Source organism: Peromyscus eremicus, chromosome 3, assembly GCF_949786415.1.
Source record: "Peromyscus eremicus chromosome 3, PerEre_H2_v1, whole genome shotgun sequence".
Lineage (NCBI taxonomy): Eukaryota > Metazoa > Chordata > Mammalia > Rodentia > Cricetidae > Peromyscus > Peromyscus eremicus.
The window spans coordinates 115158330-115180148 of NC_081418.1; positions in this window are offsets into that span (position 1 = coordinate 115158330).

Consider the following 21819-nt stretch of genomic DNA (forward strand, 5'->3'; position numbering starts at 1 on the left):
ACATAATCTGGTTACCTAACCTATTAGAATTCATTGATATCCACTAGAGAATTCTTGGTGCTTAGTTTTTGTACAAAATATAGACTAAGGGTCTTCAGTTTGGTTCCTTAACATGGCATGTGTTAGATTTGATACTTTCTTTTAAAGTGGTAAAGTGCTGAATTTCACTTATATGTACACCAGGGAATATTGTATTTTAAAGACTGTTTTTCATAAAAGGAAAAATAGTGACTATGCTGTTGAAATGAGTAACAATTGAAGTCCTGCTGTTCACCAAGCCAAATGGCCTGCTCCCTTGCATAATAAATAGGAAGCACTCATTGTCATCTGGTTACTCACTGTCATGATAATTTCTCATGTGTAAATAAATTAGTCTTTGCCTCCTTTTAAAGAATATTACGGAATAGAAAAAACATTGAATTTGAAATTAAACAAGTCTAATTTGGCCCACTTCATATAAGCTATGTGAACTTAAATAAGATATAGGTTCTGAGTCCACAAAATAGAGAGAAAACTGCCCTTTTCATCTGCTTTTCTGAGAGCATCACACTGAGAATGAAGAGTGCCTGTGTCTGCAGGTTACGCTCTTTAATAGGAAAGTCTGATGCAAAGGTAAAATATTATTGAAAGGGAGAAAGGGTGCTGACACTGTCACTAGAGTTTAGACATGTCTAAGCATGACTGCAGAATAGTACAGCAATCCTCTCAGGACGTTGTTTGCACAAAAGCCATGGTGTCTAATGGAGCAGATGTCATGAAAAAGAAAAGGGTGTGTCAGGCAGAAAAACATAACAAGTGGTACAGTTACTCATTAGGGAAAATAATGGTTATGAAACCATTATCAAAAGCTTTCATTATGTTTGTTTTCTGTCCATACCCTCTTGATCTCATATAGGTGTCCATCAAGGGAGCTAGAAAAATTCTTTCTGGAAGATCTCAAAGAGAAACTTTTTCTTGACTTTCTAACTTCTAGAGGCCACCTCCATTTCTTGGTTCATGGCCCCTTCTTGTTGACATTATAACTTCTATTTCTATGATAAATCCCATCTCCTTTTATGACATCAACCCCATGTATCCTACTTAGAAAAACCCTGCCATTACTTTGAATGCCCAAGGATCCCCAAGGAAAAGCATCACATTTCATGATTCTTAAATGCAAAGGCCTACTGCTCTATCAGATAACATATTTGTTTGTGCTGTGTATTAAGATGAGGATGTCTTTGTAAAGATATCAATTTGACTTCAAATATTTCTTATATCAAAATGTGGTCTTACCAAGATGCTTAATTCAGAAAAAAAGATAACTGTCATTTTATTTTACTTTTTAATGAAAATGTGCTAGTTAGTTTAATTGTCAATTTGACACAGTCTTGAGTCACCAGGAAGAGGGAACCTCAGCTCAGGAAGAGGCCTGAAGCCCTGCCTTTGAGAGATTGACTTGATTGACAATTAATATGAGAGGGCCCAGCCTGCTATGCACAATACCTTTCTTAAGCAGGTGAATCTTGATTGTATAAGAAAGCTAACTGAGCAAGCTAGAGTGCAAACCATGAAAAACAGTTTTCCTCCATGGTTTCTGTTTCAGCTCTTGCTTTAGTTCATGTCCTGACTTCCCTCAATAATTGACTGTGGTTAGAAATGTAAGCTGAAATAAACCCTTTCCTCATTGAGTTGCTTCTGGTCATCCTGTTGATCACAACAGAAGAAAACAAGCTAGAGAAAGAATACTCCATTCATTTATTTGCCTTGATTACTTTCAAAATTTCAACCCCTATAGACGAAATTCTAAACGGTCTTATTAAATAAGAAACACAGAGCCAAATATAGAGTTAAAAGCCCAAGAGATCAGAGCACTAGAGAAGAGCCAAGACCACCTTATCTTACCACCTGGCTGCTGTCGCTTCCCCAGAGAGAGAGAGAGAGAGAGAGAGAGAGAGAGAGAGAGAGAGACCTTCTTCCTGTGTGACTTGTCTTTTTATTGCCTTTCTGTTCTGCCTTCTCATTGGCTCTAAACCCAACCACATGACTTCCTCGTCACTGCCTGTCTATACAGACCTCCAGGTCTCTATGGTTGGTACTGGGATTAAAGGTTCGGGTCCCCATGCTTGGCTGTGTCCTTGACCACACAGAGATTCTGCCTGCCATATGACTGGATTAAGGAAGTGGGCAACCACCACCTGAATTCTGTTCCTGGCTTGCCAATGACCTCTGATCTCCAGGCAAACTTTATTTATTAACATAAAAATAAAATCACATTTCAGCACAATTAAAATATCACCACAAACCCCAACATGTCTTCTTTCTCAAACTAGGACAATAAAATAGTGAAATCTAAACAACAACAACAAAAATATTGCATTAAGATCACTATGATGTGCTAGTAACAACTACATGATTTTGAGAAAGTCCCTCTTTATGTGGGAATTAAATTATTAGTGAAGAGAGAAAAACAACAAGCATAATAAATTGAGATATATTTCAAGAATAAAACCAACAAAATTTGCTTGAAACTATACAGAGAGAGAGATACCATGACTTTGGCATCTCAGATGCAGTAGCAGGGCACAGAACAGTATAGACATACTGATGACAGTGTAGAAATTAAATCTTTTCTTAGTGAAAAGTTTTGATGAAAATAGAAACATTGAAGGTCATGGATGGACAAAGGTTGAGGTTCAGGTTATGATGAGGAAAAAGAAAACAATGATCAACACAGAATCACAAAGATGCTTAAAACCACTGTTAATTGGAGACATATCAATAAAAATGATGTGATCATTTTCTCACAAAATCAGTAAAACCAAAAGACTGGTATTAAAGTGAATGGCATTATATTGATATCTGAAAAGCCATGCCAGTTATTAGCTGCCTTAAATAGATACAACAGCATGCATTATTAGTGAATTTGCAGAGAGGAAGGCATTCTGCCATTGTTGGAGAAATCAGATGAAAATTGTCTTTAGTTTTTCAAGGAAATAATGTCTCTATTGTCTCTTAAAATTAAAACTGTGTCATTAGGGTAGCTCAGTGATTACATATTTAAGTGTAAAGGAAAATAATGGTGATTTTGCATCAAAGTAGATTCAGGAAGCTCAATAGAGCATGCTTATACTAATGGAAATAATCAGACCCCATTTAAATGCCTTTAAAATGAACACCCAGTAAATGGACTTTCCATATACATATAGCAAGCATTTGTAATAGAAAGAAGCAGATACATCTGTATGTTTCAACATATATCAACCTTCAAAATACATTGGCAAGTGAAAATACATTTGATATAGCAGATGTCCCAAATCCTTACAAACTATGTACATTGTTCTCTAAGGATAAAAGAACATAAGGCTGTAAGTTCTCCTAGGATAGAGATAGGATGTTTTCTGCACCTGTAGGGCTTGATTATTATAAAATAATATCGTACTATTGATGCATATCTGTACTTAAAAATACCCACTTAATGACAAAAGCAAAAGAGAGTCTATTAAAAATGACAGTGGATGCCAAGGACATCTTTGCCTATATAAGTGCACATTTTGATAAAGTGCTGCCTATTGGGTAAGACCTCAGTTTTCTTGATAATTCTATGGGATTTTTATTGATGTGAAAATTGGATATATTTCAGGCAAAAGGCAGTACAGCATCTTTGAAATGCAAAGTGATGCAGCAGTGAAAGACTAAAGGCCTTTATTCAAGTGCAATGTCACACTGCATCAATGCTAAAATGAGACTCCCTGCAAAACTACCTTTATCATTCACTGCATTAACACAGACATAAAATGTTGAAGGCCCTCCTCACTAGATGCTACTCACACTCCCTGGATTGCTATGTGTAGGTAGAGATCAGGTTCAAAGCACGTGCAAAGAAAAAGGCTCATTGTCATGGGAATTGAAACTACGAAAGGAATAGCAAATGAACAGAAAATTAACTGGTTAGGAGGGAGGATAATCACATGACATGTAGCATTTTAAGACTACCACGTAAGGAACAAAAAGGACTTGCTCTTTGTGTATGCAAAGTACAGAAAATGGTAACTGTCGCTGGACAAATTGCATGTATTCTTTTTTAAAGAAATTGTTGTCCTGTTTGGCAATGGAGACAAAGACCAAAATTTTTGTTTCTTGTTTGTGCTAGGTTATCTCCTATATGTGAAGGACTATACTTCCTGACCTCCTGTCAGCTATGAAGCATTAGCTGTGATCTGGTCAACAAATACTAGTGAAAGAATAGGAAGTCACTTCCATGTATTATACATTTACGAAGTTGTCACCTGTGTACATGCTTCCCTTTATTTTTTGTTTGGGGCAGAAAAGGTATAATTGTAAGACAACCTTGGAATCAAAGTTTCTGATGAACCAATTGACTATGGAAGAATGTCTAGGAAGACACAAAGCCATGCTTCTGGTGACTTGTTCTCACAGGGATGGGTCTAGCAGATGAAGGTATCATGAGCAATAGGGCAAAATATCAATGTAGATTTTTTTTTGTTGATTGTAGTGAAATTGATGTATGGATGAAGGCTGTAAGATCAGATGATACATTCAAGTTTGGATCGCTTGTCTAAACAATGCTAATTCTGAGGATGGCTCAACCAGCCTTGTCCCTTGGCTGACCACACAGAGGAAGACCGACCCATGATCTTATTCACTTACACTAAGATGTTGTGTAGCAAGAACTCAGCTTCTCCTGAATTTAAGCCATTTTACTATAGAATCTGATATAAAACAGTTAACATACTAATCCATGTGACAGACTTAGAATGAGACAGTTAAGAGATGTGAATAGATAGAAACAACTACCCCAACAAGTAATTCATATTAATTTAAATCCATGTCTTTTCTTTTCTATTAACTTTCTATGCAACAGGATCCATGTTAGAAATGGAAAGAACAATGATTATGACTCAACCCAGAACTGTGTAATTGGCCAGTACTCGTGTTTGTGAAGAGGCAGTGTGCTCAGTCTCAGAAGATGTTACTAAAGAATCATTATAGAAAGAAACAGTAGATGAATGTCAGAGGTAGATGATTTAATACTTCTTAAAACCTGAGATTCCATGATTCAGTGCACACTGGAAGCACTCAGATGGTGTTTATTACATAAACACTACGCACTCAGCAGCAATTTGGGAGCCCTGCAGTCTCCTTAACAAGGTATAATGGGGATGCTAAGGAGCTGAGCCAGAAAAAAAAATGAGTAAGAAATTTAACTAGACAAGTTTCAGCAAATGTTTCCTATGCAAAGATTTGTAAGATTAAGAATGACAAGGAACTTGACTACAAACACATGGGTGATATTCAAAAGAAGGAAAATTTGGAGGAGTCTGTCAACTGTGAAAAGTATATTTCAAGCTTTTACCTAGAATGTGTCCAGGGGACCAAGACATCAATGGCAACAGGGCAAAAAATAGAGCCCATCTCTGTTTGCTACTAGTAATAGTGGTATAGGATAAAGGTTATAGCTGTTACATGATGAGTTCATTTGGTTTGCTTGATGACAATACTGTAAGGATGCTGCCATAATGCATTCTGGGTTGACTTATAGCACACTCATTTGCATCCCCAACTTACCTCCTAACAAATTGTAGCTGTCACCATGTCTTTGTCCATATAACCCTTCCTAAAGAAGGCCCCAGAGTACACAGGAAACAATAATAAAAAAAAAATAACAAAAAAGACAATAACAATTATCACTATTCCTGGAAGTATACATTCCACTAGATAAAGTAATTATTCACTCACTGTGTGTGATTGGTTAGTATAAAAATGAATTTCAATCAGAACTTGAAGAAAAACTTGGAGATATCACTGAAAACATCTTAAGGAGAACCGAAATTTTCCGGGAATATGTGAAGCAGCAAATGCAGTGATCCAGGCAGAAGTTCATTCCAAGGAAAGGAAATAAGTAAGGTGGTTGTAATACACTATTGGTAAATAGAATGGCCAAGCATTTGGCTCTGAACAGAGTTCCCGAGTCAGGCCTGTGGTACTTAAGGTTTCTATTGCTGTGCTACAACACTATGACTAAAGGCAATTCAGGAATACATGGCCTTGGATGGTGTCACCCACAATGGGCTGGGCACTCTCACATCAACTGTTAATCAATAAAATTCTCTATATAATACCTGGGGATCAATCTTATGAGGTCATTTTCTTGATTGAGTTTCCCTTTTCCCAAATAACCCTAGCTTGTGTCAAGTTGACATAAAATTACCCAACACAAGGCTGTATTAACAGGCAATAAGAAAAGGCCAAGAAAAATGGAGTCGAAGAATGGAAATAACATCAATGTACTTTCAGAAATTATCAAGAACTATGATACTGGCAGCGGTAAAAAATCATGACAATGACCAGGAGGAAGCATTTTGCAGAGAGAGAGAGAGAGGGAGAGACAGACAGACAGACAGACAGACAGAGACAGAGAGAGACATACACACACACAGAGAGAGAGAGAGAGAGAGAGAGAGAGAGAGAGAGAGAGAGAGAGAGAGAGAGAGAGAGAGAGAATTACAGAGATAATGGAAAGTAAGACTTGTTAGGTGACATAGTCTGATCCTGGGTAAAGCAGTCAAGGCAGAATACTTAATCTTCCACAAGAATAGTCTAGATGTGGCCATGAAGAGAAGTGAGATATCTACTCTGCCTCCAGACGCCATGATGCAGCAATGGAAGGAAAGAAGGGCAAACCCTTGAGACTGATTCAGAAAATAGAAAGCCACTGCAAGAGAACAGAGTCTAATAAGAGCAGGAAGGACACAATGAGACTGCGGCAGGGGATGGGGAGCACGGCAAGGGAAACACCTGCATGACCATAAAGCTCTGTGAGTAGCTTTATGAGATGGGGAGGGACAGCTAAGGGTCAGAAAAGGAAGTGAGGTGAAAGTGTTGGCTCACTATTGGAAGACATACTTTATCATGGCTGAAAGGTTCTAGTGGCAGTAACTAGATGGAGCTGGTCAAGTTGCAGCCACAACCAGGAAGTAGAGAACAATGGATGTTTATGTTCAATGATCTTTCTCCTTTCCAAAACAGCCCAGAACCGAAGCCCAAGGAATAGCATCACTCACTCTTAGGGTGGGTCTTCCCACTTCAATTAACCTAATCAATATACCCTGATGGCCAGACATGGCACCTGTGGTACTTGAATGTAATTGCCCCCATAATCTCACAGGAAGTGACACTATTAGGAGGTGTGGCTTTATTGGAATGAGTATGTCCTTGTTGGAGGAAGTGTCACTGCGGGGGTGGGCTTTGAGGCTTCCCATGCTCAGGATACTGCCCAGTGTCTCAGTTGACTTCCTGTTGTCTGCAAGATGTAGAACTCTCAGCTATTCCTCCAGCATTACGTCTGCCTGCATACTGCCATGCTCCCCACCATGATGAAATGGTCTGAACCTCTAAAATTGTAAGTGAGCCACCCCAATTAAATGTTTTTATTTATAAGAGTTGCCATGGTTATGGTGTCTCTTCACAGCAATACAAATCCTAAGACAGCATGGGCCCATATGCCTTTAATCCCAGCATTCAGGAAGTAGAGGCAGGTAGATTTCAATAAATTCAGTGCTGAGGCTACAAGAAAGACCTTGTCTTGATGGAATAAAAGATATTCTGTCATAAGCAGGACCAGAGGCTAACCTAATATAAGTAATTACTTACTGGTATTCCTGGACTCCTGATTCCCAATCACATCAGCTGACAGTTAACACAAGCTATCACATTACCCTATCCAAGGCATGGGGTTTGATGATGGTCCTAAGACAGATGGGACCAGGAGCTTGCTCATATTGATAGGAAAGATAAATGAAGGAGAGTCTTTTAAAAAGAAAAAAAAAAAAACTTCTGTGGCTCCTTCTTGACTCACACTCTATCACTAAAGAATAGACTTCCTCTGAGATTGTGTGTCCCTGCTGAATTGAGCCCTTAGGGCGTTGGCTTTACTTCTTCTCTCTGGACCTGTGCACATGAGAGCCTACATGAGGGATATGTTTAGCAATGGCATATTTTATTCAGTGATAACCATGGTAGAAGAACATCAGAAGAAAAGAAATATTTATGGATATTTTCAATGCAAGGAAGAGAAAAATTACTAGCGACAGCAATCCTATTGGCCCATGTCGTAAAAGAGTACAGTCTTACACACTGTGTTGCTATGGCCATTTCTTAAGGCTTCATTTTTGACACCTGACTCATTAGTAAGCTATTGTGCCATTTGTGATTCTTTTGACATTAAAATGGATTTAATCTTTAATTATAAGAACAAAACTTGTTGCTTGTGGTGGTACATAAAAGAATTCCAGCATTCGGGATGTAAAGGCAGAGGTAGGCAGATCTCTATGAATTAGAGGCCAGTCTGATCTACATGATGAGTACCAGGTCAATTGAGGGCTTCGTAGCGGACCCTGTCTCAAACAAACAAACAAAACCAAAACAATACAGAAATATAAATAATAAAATCTCTATACATTGTATTCATTTTTTGTCCCTTTTAAACTCTGACAGAGAGGGTCCCTTTCAGGAAATCTGGACAATCCTTAGGTTGATAGAGAAGGAAAAATAGGAAATGTGCTGCACTGTACTGGATGGAGTAGGAAAACAGAACGTAGAGCTCTCCCTTCTCTTGTCTGAAGTCTGAAACACTATCTTTGGGGTATGAAGTAGGATCTCGTAGGCCAAAAAGAGGCCAAAATCTTTCCAGATACTCCAAAATTGGCTTTCACGAACCTGTCCAGGCTTCCTCAGATAACTGGAATCCAAGAGTAGAAACCTAACAAACCATTCAATCATCTGTGTTTAGATCTCACTGAGACTTTACAGTTTTCTCCCTGGGAGCTGAATTCATGTTTTAAAGTTCAGCTTACATTTTATCTTGAACAGTTGCAATAAACACAATGAAGTTTTTTACTGCTGTATAAAATTGAAGGAGTATGGAAAACACCGTTTGTTTCATGGTGTTTGATATGGTATTTGATTGTAGCCTGGGGGAATCAATGTGTCTTTAAATAGAAACTCTTGGGGCTCCTCATGCAGCAAATTCAATCATTTGTTCACCTACTCATCACATTTCTGTTGTACATTTGCTGTGCACTGGGCTCATCTCAAGGAACTAAATAGACTCTTAAAATAATGGTCTACAATGTTAAAACCTATTTCACAGTGGAAAGGAAATACAAAGCAAATAAAACTTATGAACTGGTGATATCCTAGGTTACTACCAAATCACAATTACTGTGTTATATAGGTATAGTTATTAATGGTGCATTGAAACAATAATGATAAAAAGTATGAGATGGATAGTTTATTTTATTTACAGGAAATTTAACAGGCTTGTCTATTACAATTATTATTTAGATGCTAACAGAAATCCTTTCCAAACTACTTTAGGCAAAACAATAGTAACAGAGTATAAGAGGATGCACTAGGTGGTAGATAATGTAGTATATACCTGTAATTCAAGCATTTGGGAAGCTGAAACAATATCACCAGTTCAAAGCCAGACTACTCTACTATGTGAGACTTTCTAAAGAAGGAAATAAATAGATAGATAGATAGATAGATAGATAGACGATAGATAGATAGATAGATAGATAGATAGATAGATAGATAGATAGATGGATGCAAGAATAGATTATCTAGTTGAACCCTGAAATACCAAAATGAATGTTGATCAAAGCATAGTTTGATCTAGAATACTGCCATTCCCTTTCTGACATCTCAATCCATATCCACTCTTATTTTTCCTTATTCTCTCCAACTCCCATGATTCTAGCATCTCCTCACTCAAACCATGAAGAGAACAAAGAATAAAGGGTCGCAGCACCCCACATCCAATACCATTATTTCTACATGAATACCAAGAAATATTCTTCCTTTATTCATATTTGTAGCTTTGTGTCTTAATTTTAGATCGCTCACATTTTCCCAAAGAACGGATTAGCTAATCCAAGGACACTGAAATTAGAAGCTGACTGTGTAATGGTACTGCTCTTTCTCAAAATGAAGGGCATAGCTTGTGTGAGATGGAAATGCTGGAGAGGAAATCCCAGAAATATATGTTTGCTGTACTCATCATGGCTGGAAGAGTTCAAGTAACTGACACTCAAAACGTGATTATGATTTTGTTCTTTGTCTCTTGGAGACATACACAGTGAGCAGCCTTTTTTGAGAAAGCTGAAGAGTTCACACAATGATAAAGAAGGTAAATTTCTAGGCAGATATTATGGTTGTAGTGTTGAAGAGTGTGTCCTGTCATAGAAAATACTAATGAAGAATGGCTATATTTTTTAAAAGGGTAGTTTATTAAGCAGTAGATATAAGATCCTACCTCTATATTATTTTAATATTGTAGGATGAAAGATATGTATATGGTGCATGTCAAGATGAACTTTTTAAAGCAAATACCCTACCATGTTAAGTGTGCCCATCCTTAATGTTTTTTTTGTGCTTTTGCATAAATGTGTTAGCTACCATTTCACAGTATAGTATGTCATTTTTAAGATATATTTTATTTTGTGTGTATGAGTGTTTTCTGGTGTGCACATGAATACCTGGTACCTGTGTGCCCATCCTTGATGTTTCTTTTTTGTGCTTTTGCATAAATGTGTTAGCTACCATTTCACAGTATAGTATATCATTTTTAAAATATATTTTATTTTATGTGTATGAGTGTTTTCCGTTTTGCACATGAATACCTGGTACCTGTGAAGATCTGAAGAGGATGTCAGATTCTCTAGACCTGGAATTTGAGATGGTTGTTAGCCACCATGTGAGTGTTGGAAATCAAATCTGGGTCCTCTGTAAGAACAGCAGGTATTCTTCACTGCAGTGTCATCTCTGCAGCTCTGTAAAATATCTTATTTGTGAATTCAAACAAAAATTAACTCCCACATTCAAATGTGGACGTGGGAGTTAAAATTTCCTTGCCAGGGAAATTCTTTATATAATACATACCTTGAAACACCTTTTCAGGAACACTCAAAAAGAAAGTGTGTTAGTTCCTCCTGAAACTGAACCAGAGAGTATTTGCTCCTGGGTTTTGATCTGCACCCCAAGGACTAGTCTACTCAATGTGATTCTCTACATCTACCAGGAGAAGCATGATGAGAAAAGCAAACTTCCAGTCATGTATCCAAATTGGATCTACTAGGCCAAGCAAGGCCTTGTCCAAATGCAGATTATTTTCAGCAGTGAATCAATTTTCTAAGATACCCTCAACCATAAAAATAAAGATGTTCTTTTTGTCATTTTATAGTCCCAATTTTAGCAAAATATAGTGCATACAAATACAAACAGATGGAGAAAATAAAACAAGAAAATTCTGAGTAGGGTTAGCAAAAATTAGAGTTTAATATTCTGTCTGGAGGTCTGAAATTACCTTTTCTGAGAAAGTAGTTGTGATAACAGCTGGCATGCAACTCTTTATGCTTTTTGACATGTTTTTAAAGAATAAAACTTCCCATTGCCATGTAAGTCCACACGCCAATGGAAAGGTTCAAGGATAAGTGTATGTGCTGTTGGTTCTTGTCTGGTGCATTCTTTAAAATAAAAAGATCAATGATAATTATTCATTGATATTTCTATCTTTGCAAATTACACCATGCCTCATTTGAAGTATCTATTGAGTTACTACGAACACTCTAAGATACCAATATAAGATTGATAATAATTCTTACTTATAAAAACTTTCCTGTTCAAAAGAAAGTGACCTTAGAAAAGGAAACATTGTGTGAGAACTCATTCTTCAACCCTGGGATCCAAAATAATTTTATTGCAAACCCTTGCATCACATTTCATTCTCTGGAAGAATCCAGACTGATATACCCCATGGAGCATGCCTATAACCTCCCTGTATTCCTGAGAAAGGAAGCAGACTCAGTGTAGTAAGCAGACTCAGTGTATAGTCACAGACATTTCTACTAATGAAGAATTCAGAATTCAGAGGTAATTAGGGAAGATTTAATGAAGCAGATCATACTTAAACAAGTGCTTGTACATTGAAGAGGAGGGTTGTATAAGGGGTAAAGGGACAGAAAAGCTCTTAGAAACCAAGTGTGGAAGAGAACCATTGCACTTGGAGAGATATCAGGTTGCTTCACTTAATTTATCCAGTTTTCCTCAAACTGTGATAAGAACAAGGAAGCATGGAACCATGAAACAGCAAATGATACTGAGGTAATGCAAATCAGTGATGATGCAATAAAAAAATGATTATCCTAATTAGTTTCAATTGTCAACTTGATACAACACAGAGTCTCCAGAGAAGGGTGTCTTAATTGAGGCATTACCCAGATCAGACTAGATGATGTCTTTATATGTGAGGGCTTATCTTGGTTCTTAATTATTATAAGAGTGCTCAGTTCACTGTGGGCAGCACCATCCCTATGCAGGTGCTCCTAAGTTGTATAAAAGAATGGGCCATGGAGAAAGATAGGGGGCAAACCAACAAGCAGCTTTCCTCTGTGGCTTCTGATCCTGATTCCTGCCTTGAGGTCTGGCCCTGATTTCCCTCAAGAATGGATTGTGACATGGAAGTGTATGCCATATAAACTCTTCTCTTCTTCCCAAGTTACTTTTGGTCAGGATATTTTACTGGAGCAAGAGAAATCAAACTAGAATAGTGAAGAATGTTATAAAAATATCACACACATACACACAAACAAACAAAAAAATGGCTATGAGAATAGACAGCAATAGAAAGTATATTTTAAGTATAATAAACAGCAAAAGGCTCTCTGAAAAGTTGACATTTAGAACAAAATCTAAATTAAATAGAAAATGAAGTTTGAAAGTATCAAGAGGCAAATCCTTCTAGCAACAAAGGACATTAGGTTCAAAGGCTCTAGGCAGGGTCAAATTGTTTATACACAGTGAAGAACAAGAAAGCCAATATAAGTGGAAATGAAGGGACAGAATGTTCAAAGGACATGACATGGAGAAAAGCTGGAGACAGGACTTTGCAAGTCAATAGTGACAAGCTTGTATTTCATTTTCAGCCTGTTGAGAAGATAGTAGATTGCTGTGGATGATTGATTGATAAATAAAACACTGATTGGCCAGTAGTCAGGCAGGAAGTATAGGCAGGACTAGCGGAGAGGAGAATTGAGAGAACAGGAAGGCAGAGAGGAGGAGACGCCAGCCTGCCATCCAGGGAGCATTTTGTAAAGGCAGCAGGTAAAGCCATGGAACACATGGCAACATATAGATTAACAGAAATGGGCTGAGTATAAGAGTAAGAGCTAGACAATGGTAGGCCTGAGCTAATGGCTGAGCAGTTTAAATAATATAAGTGTCTGTATGTTTATTTTTTAAGTGGGCTACAGGACTGCCGGGGTTTGGCGGGACTCAGAGAGGAAAAACTCTAGCTACAGTAGATGACGTTATGCTGAAGAATGGCATGATGCAATTATGTTTTTAAAAGATTATTTGGTTGCTGGCTTAATACTGAGTAACAGAGAAGGTATAAAAATGAAACAGAAAGAAAAGTTAAGAGAGCCATTGTTTGGGTGATATATCATGGACACTTCATGTAGAATATTAATGATGGAAGTGGTCAGGTGAGCATATTATAAAGACACTCAAAATAGAGCTCTTGATACACTGCATGCAAGTTAGAGGGTAAAGAAAGGCCATGGTAACTATAAAATTTGACCCCGTGAAATCTAAGTAACACCATCTTCTTGACAACTTATGAAGTATCACTGTTACCATCATCTTCATTGGGTATGAACGAAATAATAGTCATGGGGAGATGAGGAACATGTTTAAGGTCTCACTTTTAAGCAAAGGTAAAAGGTACCTGACTCCAGCCTTGTCACCTTAATCACTGTCCTATTCTGAAATACCTTTAAATATCACTGACAGCATAGACAGTTGTGTAAACCAGTATGGAGCTCAAGAGAATAATGAGTCAATGACATTAACCTGTAATTGTTGAGGTTAATACATGATTTTTCAAGCTGTGAGGTGGGATGAAGTCTCTGCAGACAAGGGCTGGGACACTGGTTCTATAAATGGTCAGAAATTTCAAGTCCTGTGGGCTGGCATTGTCTCTCACACAGTTACTCAATCCTCCCTTTGTAGTCTGAAGCAGTCAAAGATGGAAATCGATGAATGAGCTTGGCTATGCTCATAGACAGCTCTGTTTTTACAAAGGCAGGCATTGGAGGAAAATTTGGCCTGTGCTATTTATTTCTAGACATAGTCTCAGGGAGTTAAAGTAGCCAAAGACACAAAGGATACTCAAACTCACCCATTGCTGAAAAAAAAAAAAAAGACAATGGAAAGAAACAGCAAAGGAGAAGGAAGAATGGTATTCTAGTTTGCTTCTTGTTGCTGTGGTTTAAAAAAAAGACAAAAAGCAATTTAGGGAGGAAAAGTTTCATTTCAAATTAAATCTGCCTCTAGTTCCAGGTCACACTTCATTATCAAAGGGAAGTCAAGTCAGGAACTGAAGCAGAAACAATGTAACAATCCTGCTTACTGGCTTAATCTACAGCTCCTGCTCAGCTAAGTTTTGTGTATATTCTAGGCCCACTTGTCAAGGTAAAGTGCCACTTACAGTGAGTGGTCCCTCCTACATCAATTGTCAGTCTAGATAAATCTCACACAGACATTGCCATAGGATAATCCGGTCTGGGCAAGTCCTTAACTTAGGTTACCTTTCTCCAGGTGACTCTAGGTTATATCAATCTGACAATAAAAACTAATCAGCTCAGGAGATAAAATAATTAGGAGGAGAACCTGTAGATAGAAAGCCATGAGAAGAAATTTAAGAGAAAGAAAGCATTTGTTCTTATAGATGAGCAAAGCATGCTGAATATAAAGGAACATTTGTGTAGTCATTTTAGAATACACTATATACATTACCAAATACGATAATACTATGCTACTGTGGGGTTTAGCTTTTCTAAGGCATACACAAATATCATGTAATTTTAAGTTCAGATTTAAAAAAATGCCTACATCATCACAGGCACCCATATAAAAAAAGCCAAGCATGGCAGCATGCTCTTGTTATTCCAGAGTTGGAGAGGTGGGGACAGGGGCATTCCTGGGTCTCAGTAGCAGCCAGTATAATGGAATCTGTGAGTTCTGGTTTCTGGAGACCCTGTCTCAGAGAGAGAGAGAGAGAGAGAGAGAGAGAGAGAGAGAGAGAGAGAGAGAGAGAGAGAGAGAGAGAAGGAAGAAAGAAAGGAAAGAAGGAAGGAAGGAAGGAAAAAAGGAAGGAAGGAAAGAAAGAAAGAGAGAGAGAGAGAGAGAGAGAGAGAGAGAGAGAGAGAGAGAGAGAGAGAAAGAAAGAAAGAAAGAAAGAAAGAAAGAAAGAAAGAAAGAAAGAAAGAAAGACCAAGGAAGATAGTGAACATCTACTCATCTACTTCTGGCTTCCTTATGCAGGCAGGCCCATGCACCTCCTAACACACATGTTCTCTGCCTCACACATACACAGAACAAAACTAAAAACAATACTGAGTAATTATAAAAAAGCCAGTGGTCTAATAAGAAATTTCAGCAATGATCTGACACATCCCTGTATTAAGTCCTTGTGGCCAAGCTGTTTTGTTTCAAAACAGCTTCCCTTTTCGTTTTGATAATTTCCTTACTGTCTTAGTCTTCTTGAACAAGCCCATGGCATGACTTAACATCCACTACCCATACAACCATCCCCTGACATTCTGAATAAAAAGAAAAAAAGAAAAAAGGAAAGGGAAAAAATACCTTTGCTTTACACCCAGTTTCTCTAATATATCTTGCACTACAACAAAATGAAGCAACTTAAGAAAAGACATAAGCTAGCAAGAAACAGCAACATGATGTTGTAGGGAATGAACAGGTGCATCTAACTACCCAAAGCAAAATGACAGAGTCTGGGAAGAATGCATAGACTGCTCATTCTGCATATGTGGTTTCCTATACTGACTCCTTTAGCAATCACAGAGGCCTCTTGAGATAGGCAGAATGCTTGTTAGTTTCACTTTAGTGAGGAGGAACCTGAGGCCTGGGGAATGTTGAGAAACTTACTCAAGGTTATAAAACTAGAGAGGAGTGATGCAAAACTGAGAGCCTAGATAGTCTGGAAGTCCTTCCTGTATAGGTTAGGCACAAGTCTGGGCTATGGCATTAGAATCTTAGCAAGTCTAGTCCTGGAAGACATCCGATGTGTGACACCAACCTGGCTACCTTTTACTTAAGGAATCTGAGGGGTATATTCCTTGGAGGAGTCACACCAGTTGGGAGATCTTTGTAAAACAGAGATTATAAATTTCAAAAGCACTTGTGGGGGTGCAATTGACAGGCCCTTGTACAAACAGAGAGGTTGTAGCTAGAGTTTTCCTGCCTGGCCCACAGTCAGGACAAATCTCTCTCACCCGCCAGTCCCACAGCCACTCAGACCCAACCAAGTAAACACAGAGACTTATATTGGTTACAAACTGTATGGCCGTGGCAGGCTTCTTGCTAACTCTTCTTATATCTTAAATTAATCCATTTCTATAAATCTATACCTTGCCACATGGCTCGTGGCTTACCGGGATCTTCACATGCAGCTTGTCATGGTGGCGGCTGGCAGTGTCTCTCTCACCCAGCTTCCTGTTCTCTCAATTCTCCTCTCTGTTAGTCCCGCCTATACTTCCTGCCTGGCCACTGGCCAATCAGTGATTTATTTATTGACCAATCAGCAACACATTTGACATACAGACCATCCCACAGCACCCTTGTACAAATAGAGAGGTAAATGTGGAAAGAAGATGAATCAAGATGTATCAAGGATGAAAAGTAACAAGATGGATGATGAGGTCATTAATTGCAATGAAATCCAAGAAGAAAAGGTGAAGGGGGAATAGGATAGATTTAGGTTTGCTTATTTTATCTCACGTGCCTTGGGGCACTCATGTGCAGATACACAAATGTCCAGTTGAATATAGAACTCTGAGACCTAGGCAAGAGAACTCTGCTAGATTAAACTGCTGAGAGTCTCCAGTGTACAGGTGGTAGTTAAAACTTGAGCAAATTAAAATCGCCACTGTCAAATTTTTGTGCATGAATATTACCTGTCAAGGTGCATACACTTTCTGGAGCCCAATTATGAAAAGCCTTCCATGGGAGCCTTCTCAGCTGAATCTGAGAAAATTTATTATAAGATGCCAAAATAATTCTATTGGTTTCAGTCTCTGAATGTGTCTCCAAAGACCTCAACAAGAACTAAGGCACCTATCTGCCTGTAAAAAGTACAGAGAAGTAGAAATAAAAAATAAAGCATCCCTGTGCAAAATGTAAAGGATATTCATGCTCAACTTGAATTCTGGTGATTTTCTAGTACTCTTATAAAAGGATTCTTTCTTCCTTCAAGGCTTCACCTAGTCCTAACTCCATATGCTAGGTCACATTAGGCTGCAAGTTCTAAAACTTTGTATGTGGCATTGAGATATCACTTACAAGAGCAAACTTAATGAATATTTTCAGCTGTGTGGAGCTTTCCAAGCCCTAAGCAGTGAGGAAACATGTACCAAACAGGAAGCCAATCTGTGCATACATATTCATCTATAATACTCTTAATCATAGTTCAAGATAATTTTTGAATTGGAGTAAAAGTATAGCAATGTCCAAACCTCTTACAACTATTCTTACTTCTTTTCTCAGTCATTTTCAAAGCTAAGGGTTCCAGCCAGTTTTTGTGTGATGTGCAGTGGTCCAGATCCCTGAACACTCATGGTGAACAGGGCTCAGCACTGTTGAGAGGATGCCAGAAGTCCATTCTCAGAGCATTCAGCATGTCTTTGACCCACAGACAAGATGGTTGAGGCTGGTGAATGGTCAGAAGCACAGTGATCGGTTTCTTACTTAGGCTTACCACTTAATAAAAACCGTTATATCCAGTTTCTAGAAGAGACTCTTGAGGGTAAGAAAAAATATGGGGATTGGAAGCAAGAGAGAGTTTGAGATGTGATATACTACTGATTTGCATGTAACTTGGATTAACTCATTTATTCATTTAGAATTTCCAGAGTGTCTTTTTAAAAAAAAAAAAAAAAGATTTCCTTTTTGTGTATGTATGTGTGCCTGTATGAGTTTATGTGCACCATGTGTATGCAGAAACCCTTGAAAGCCAAAAAATCACTTGAGTTGGGTAGTAGAAACTGAACCCATCCTCTGCAAGAGCAGGTAAGTGCTCTGAATTGCTGAGACATCACTCCAGTCCTTCCACAGAATCTTTATTAACCAATACAATGCTGGCAAGTACCACTAGCGTGGAATCATCTAGCTATTGCTGCAGAGAGAACCATCACCAAATTCAGGGATGCAACACAGTGATGACTCATTGTTATAGCTTATATACTTTCTGGCCAGCTAAGGATTCTACTTAAGTTTGGCTTGGCTAGCAAGCTCTCCAGAACAATTATCTTTCAGTAATCCCCTCATATGTCCCCTGTGACCAATGGGATAACCCAGAAAAAATAACTATGGTGACATTTTGTTTGTGCTCTAACAAATTGCCTGGAGATCAGATTGTGGAGCTTGCCACTAGAGGCCAGACAGTGGTGGCACACACCTTTGATCCCAACACTTGGAATCTCATGCCTTTGATCCCAGTACTTGGGAGTCACACATCTTTAATCCCATCATTTTGGAGGAATAAACCAGAAGTGATATGGTTGGCAGAAGAGATCAAGTGATAAGGTGGGGTGGAGACAGGAGCTCGGCCCTTTCAGACTGAGGATTCCTAGAGGTAAGAAGTCTTTCTAGTGGCTGCTGCTCTGCTTCTCTGATCTTTCAGCTTTCACCCTGATACCTGACTCTGGGTTTTTATTATTAAGACCAATTAGAATTCATGCTACAAATGACTTTCTCTTGGTGGCAACTGAAAGACAAGAGCACAGAATGGCAAACTTCTTTTTGAGGTTGTTGCACACATCAGCAGTAACTATATTGGTTAAAACAAGTGACAGTTCTAATCAGAACCACCATGAGGAGACATGGCTAAGGCCATCCATGCCAGAATGCCTACTTTCCTTAAGAGGGACAAATAATTGGTACCACCTAATTAATCTACCACATTTAGAACAAAAAATTGAAACACAAAGTGCTTTCTTATTCTGGCAAGACCATGCACTGCCATTTATCAGATTTTGTGAGACAATAATCAACTTGCTATACTTACCTATTCATTTAGCAGTTAGAAAGATTCTTTCTATTCTGTTTGAGAAGTATTATTCAGGATCACAACACCTTGAATTTATATAAAAGAACAAAAGTCCTTGGCATTAAGACATAATCTTTATATAGGATTTTAACATGTCAATACAAGGTTATCAATGGATTTATAAACATCTGCACATGATACATCAATTAAACACTTACCTGCTAATACCTGCTACTGAAGAAAGATCATTCTTTCTTATTTTGTCCACATTTTAAATGGAGAGGACTGTTATTCTGCACTCCCCAGCTTTTCACAGCTACAATCAGTGTGATTCTCTTCACTTTGGAGTAGCTACATTATTTTGGAGTCAGGCAATTTTACCTGGATCAGTGTGGTTAAACATTACTCAGAAACTAAGGAGGACTCCCAGTGCTTTATATCAGCAAGCATAGTTCCCTGTACACAGAATGCTCCTGAAAAAGGAAGGGTATCAAAGGCAGAAGCAGACTGGAAATTTCTAAAGATAATCATGGAGTTTCTAAGCATCCATGTCCATTTTTACACACAGCCTGCTTATCCAGCTTCAAAGGGAATTACATATGTCTTTTTTTTCTTTAAATTACAGAGAAAAACAATGACCCTCATCAGAGAATTTCTTTATTTCCAATTTTGTATACCCTTCCTGCTATTGCAGTATGCCTTTCTGGGGACTAGGGGATGGATATGGGCAATTTAGCTACCTCACACCACCCCATCTCTTTTGAGAATGGCTTTGGAAGCCAGCCAGATTGCATTGTTATCCTTCTGTCAATTACAAATGTGCCAGACACCCAAAGCATTGGGGAGGAAGTGCAGTGATTAGGAAGAGCCCCAGAGGATATGGCCAATGTCATCTCTGACTTGCCAGGTGACCTTTAGAACATCAGATGTGTAAAAGAGGGATGATAAATTGTTCTCTAGACTAATCATGCAAATGAGTTCCAGCAACAAAGATGGAAGAAATCAGAGCAAGTAGATTTCCAAAGAATTCAAGTTTTTGTTCATGAAAGAATTATCTTCTAATACAAAAGGAACTTATTCCAGATAATGGTTAGGGTTCTTTCCCGGATATCACTCATAATTGACGGTTCTTTTCCTATTCATGTGTGTTAATCCCAAATTCCTTCCTCTTGCCAAAACCTCATGTATCTAACACCCATCCTTTCATTTTCAGTGCAGCACTAATGATTTTATAAAATGACTTCAAAAATCCTTAATCCTAGTGCCAAAATGCCTTTGTTTTCCTTTGGATGTGGAGCTATGGAGATTGGGGAAAGAATAAATATGGCAATGTAGACAAATCTATTTATATGTGTGCCTATGACTATAGCACCTCTTCTGGTCTGACTGGGTCGCCCTCTGAGGTGATTATAGTTTCTTATCAGGTACCAAAGAAGAATATCCTCAATCACTGAGAAGTTGTCTTCTAAGAATTTATGCTGGGCAAGATACTTTGAAGCCAACCAGGTGATAAACAGATAGGACACTGAGGCAGGAGGATCATGACTTTAAACTCATCCTAGGCTACCTGCCAAGTTCCAGACCAATCCAGGTTTTGTAATAAAACAGAGATATAAAAGAGGGGAGATATTAAGCTATCAAAAGAAGTTCAACTTGAATTAAACACCAAATATTCACTTAACACCATTTTTACCATCAGGCAAACACACACACACACACACACACACACACACACACACACACACACAGAGTAATAGACAACAAAATGACTTAGCAATTGATTTCAAATGAAGAATAAAGAGCTCCAGCTATAAATCACTTCCACCAATGAAGCCAATTCAGACCTCATTTTATATTATTCTCCAGGGAACTTTAAAAAATAGTAATGTGAAATATTGGTTATTAACCACCATGCATTTTCTTAGAAGAGATGTGTGTTTCATGCTGTCAGACTACAATGATTAGTTTTCTGACCAGATAGTTAAAGGCCTTATTTCTGGATGAGTCTATGAGGATATTCCTGAAAGAGGTGAGAATATTAATGACTAGACAATGGAACACAGAACATTCAAGTTCATCAGTGTGGGCAGGCAGTATTCATTCCACACAGGATCAAAAGGGAGCAAATCTCCCAGTCTTAAACTAGCAATCTGTGGCCTTGGTTCTCATGTCTTTGGGCTTGGCATGGGAGCAATGTTATTGATTATGCTATTCTTTTCTTGAGCTTTGGACTCAGGTTGCATGATACAATTGCTTTCTTTGTTCTCCAGCTTTCAGGCAGTACAGCTGAAGACTTTTTGATATCTGTAATCATGCCAGTCCATCCTATAACAAATCCCATCATGGATTTAAGTGTTTTACCCCAGCTGTTTCTCTGAAGAATTCTGAGTGATACACTGACTTTACCTGTTGTATCTGTATTTTGATTTCTGTAATTGAGTTCTAGAATTAAGCATTAGGGTCTAGCATTAAACTCCCCATAGGTTAAAAGGACAAGTCTTCAACCAGACTGTCTAAATTGAAGGCAAGTGAGATGTGAAGAATCTCCAAACTCTCTGAGTATTTGAATATCTGGTTATGAAACTGATAATTTCCTGATACCCATCATTCAGAATAAATCATGGAACTCAGGGAAGTGCCATATGTCTGACTAAAATCTTATAATAAAATATACAATGCAAAACTTTCCT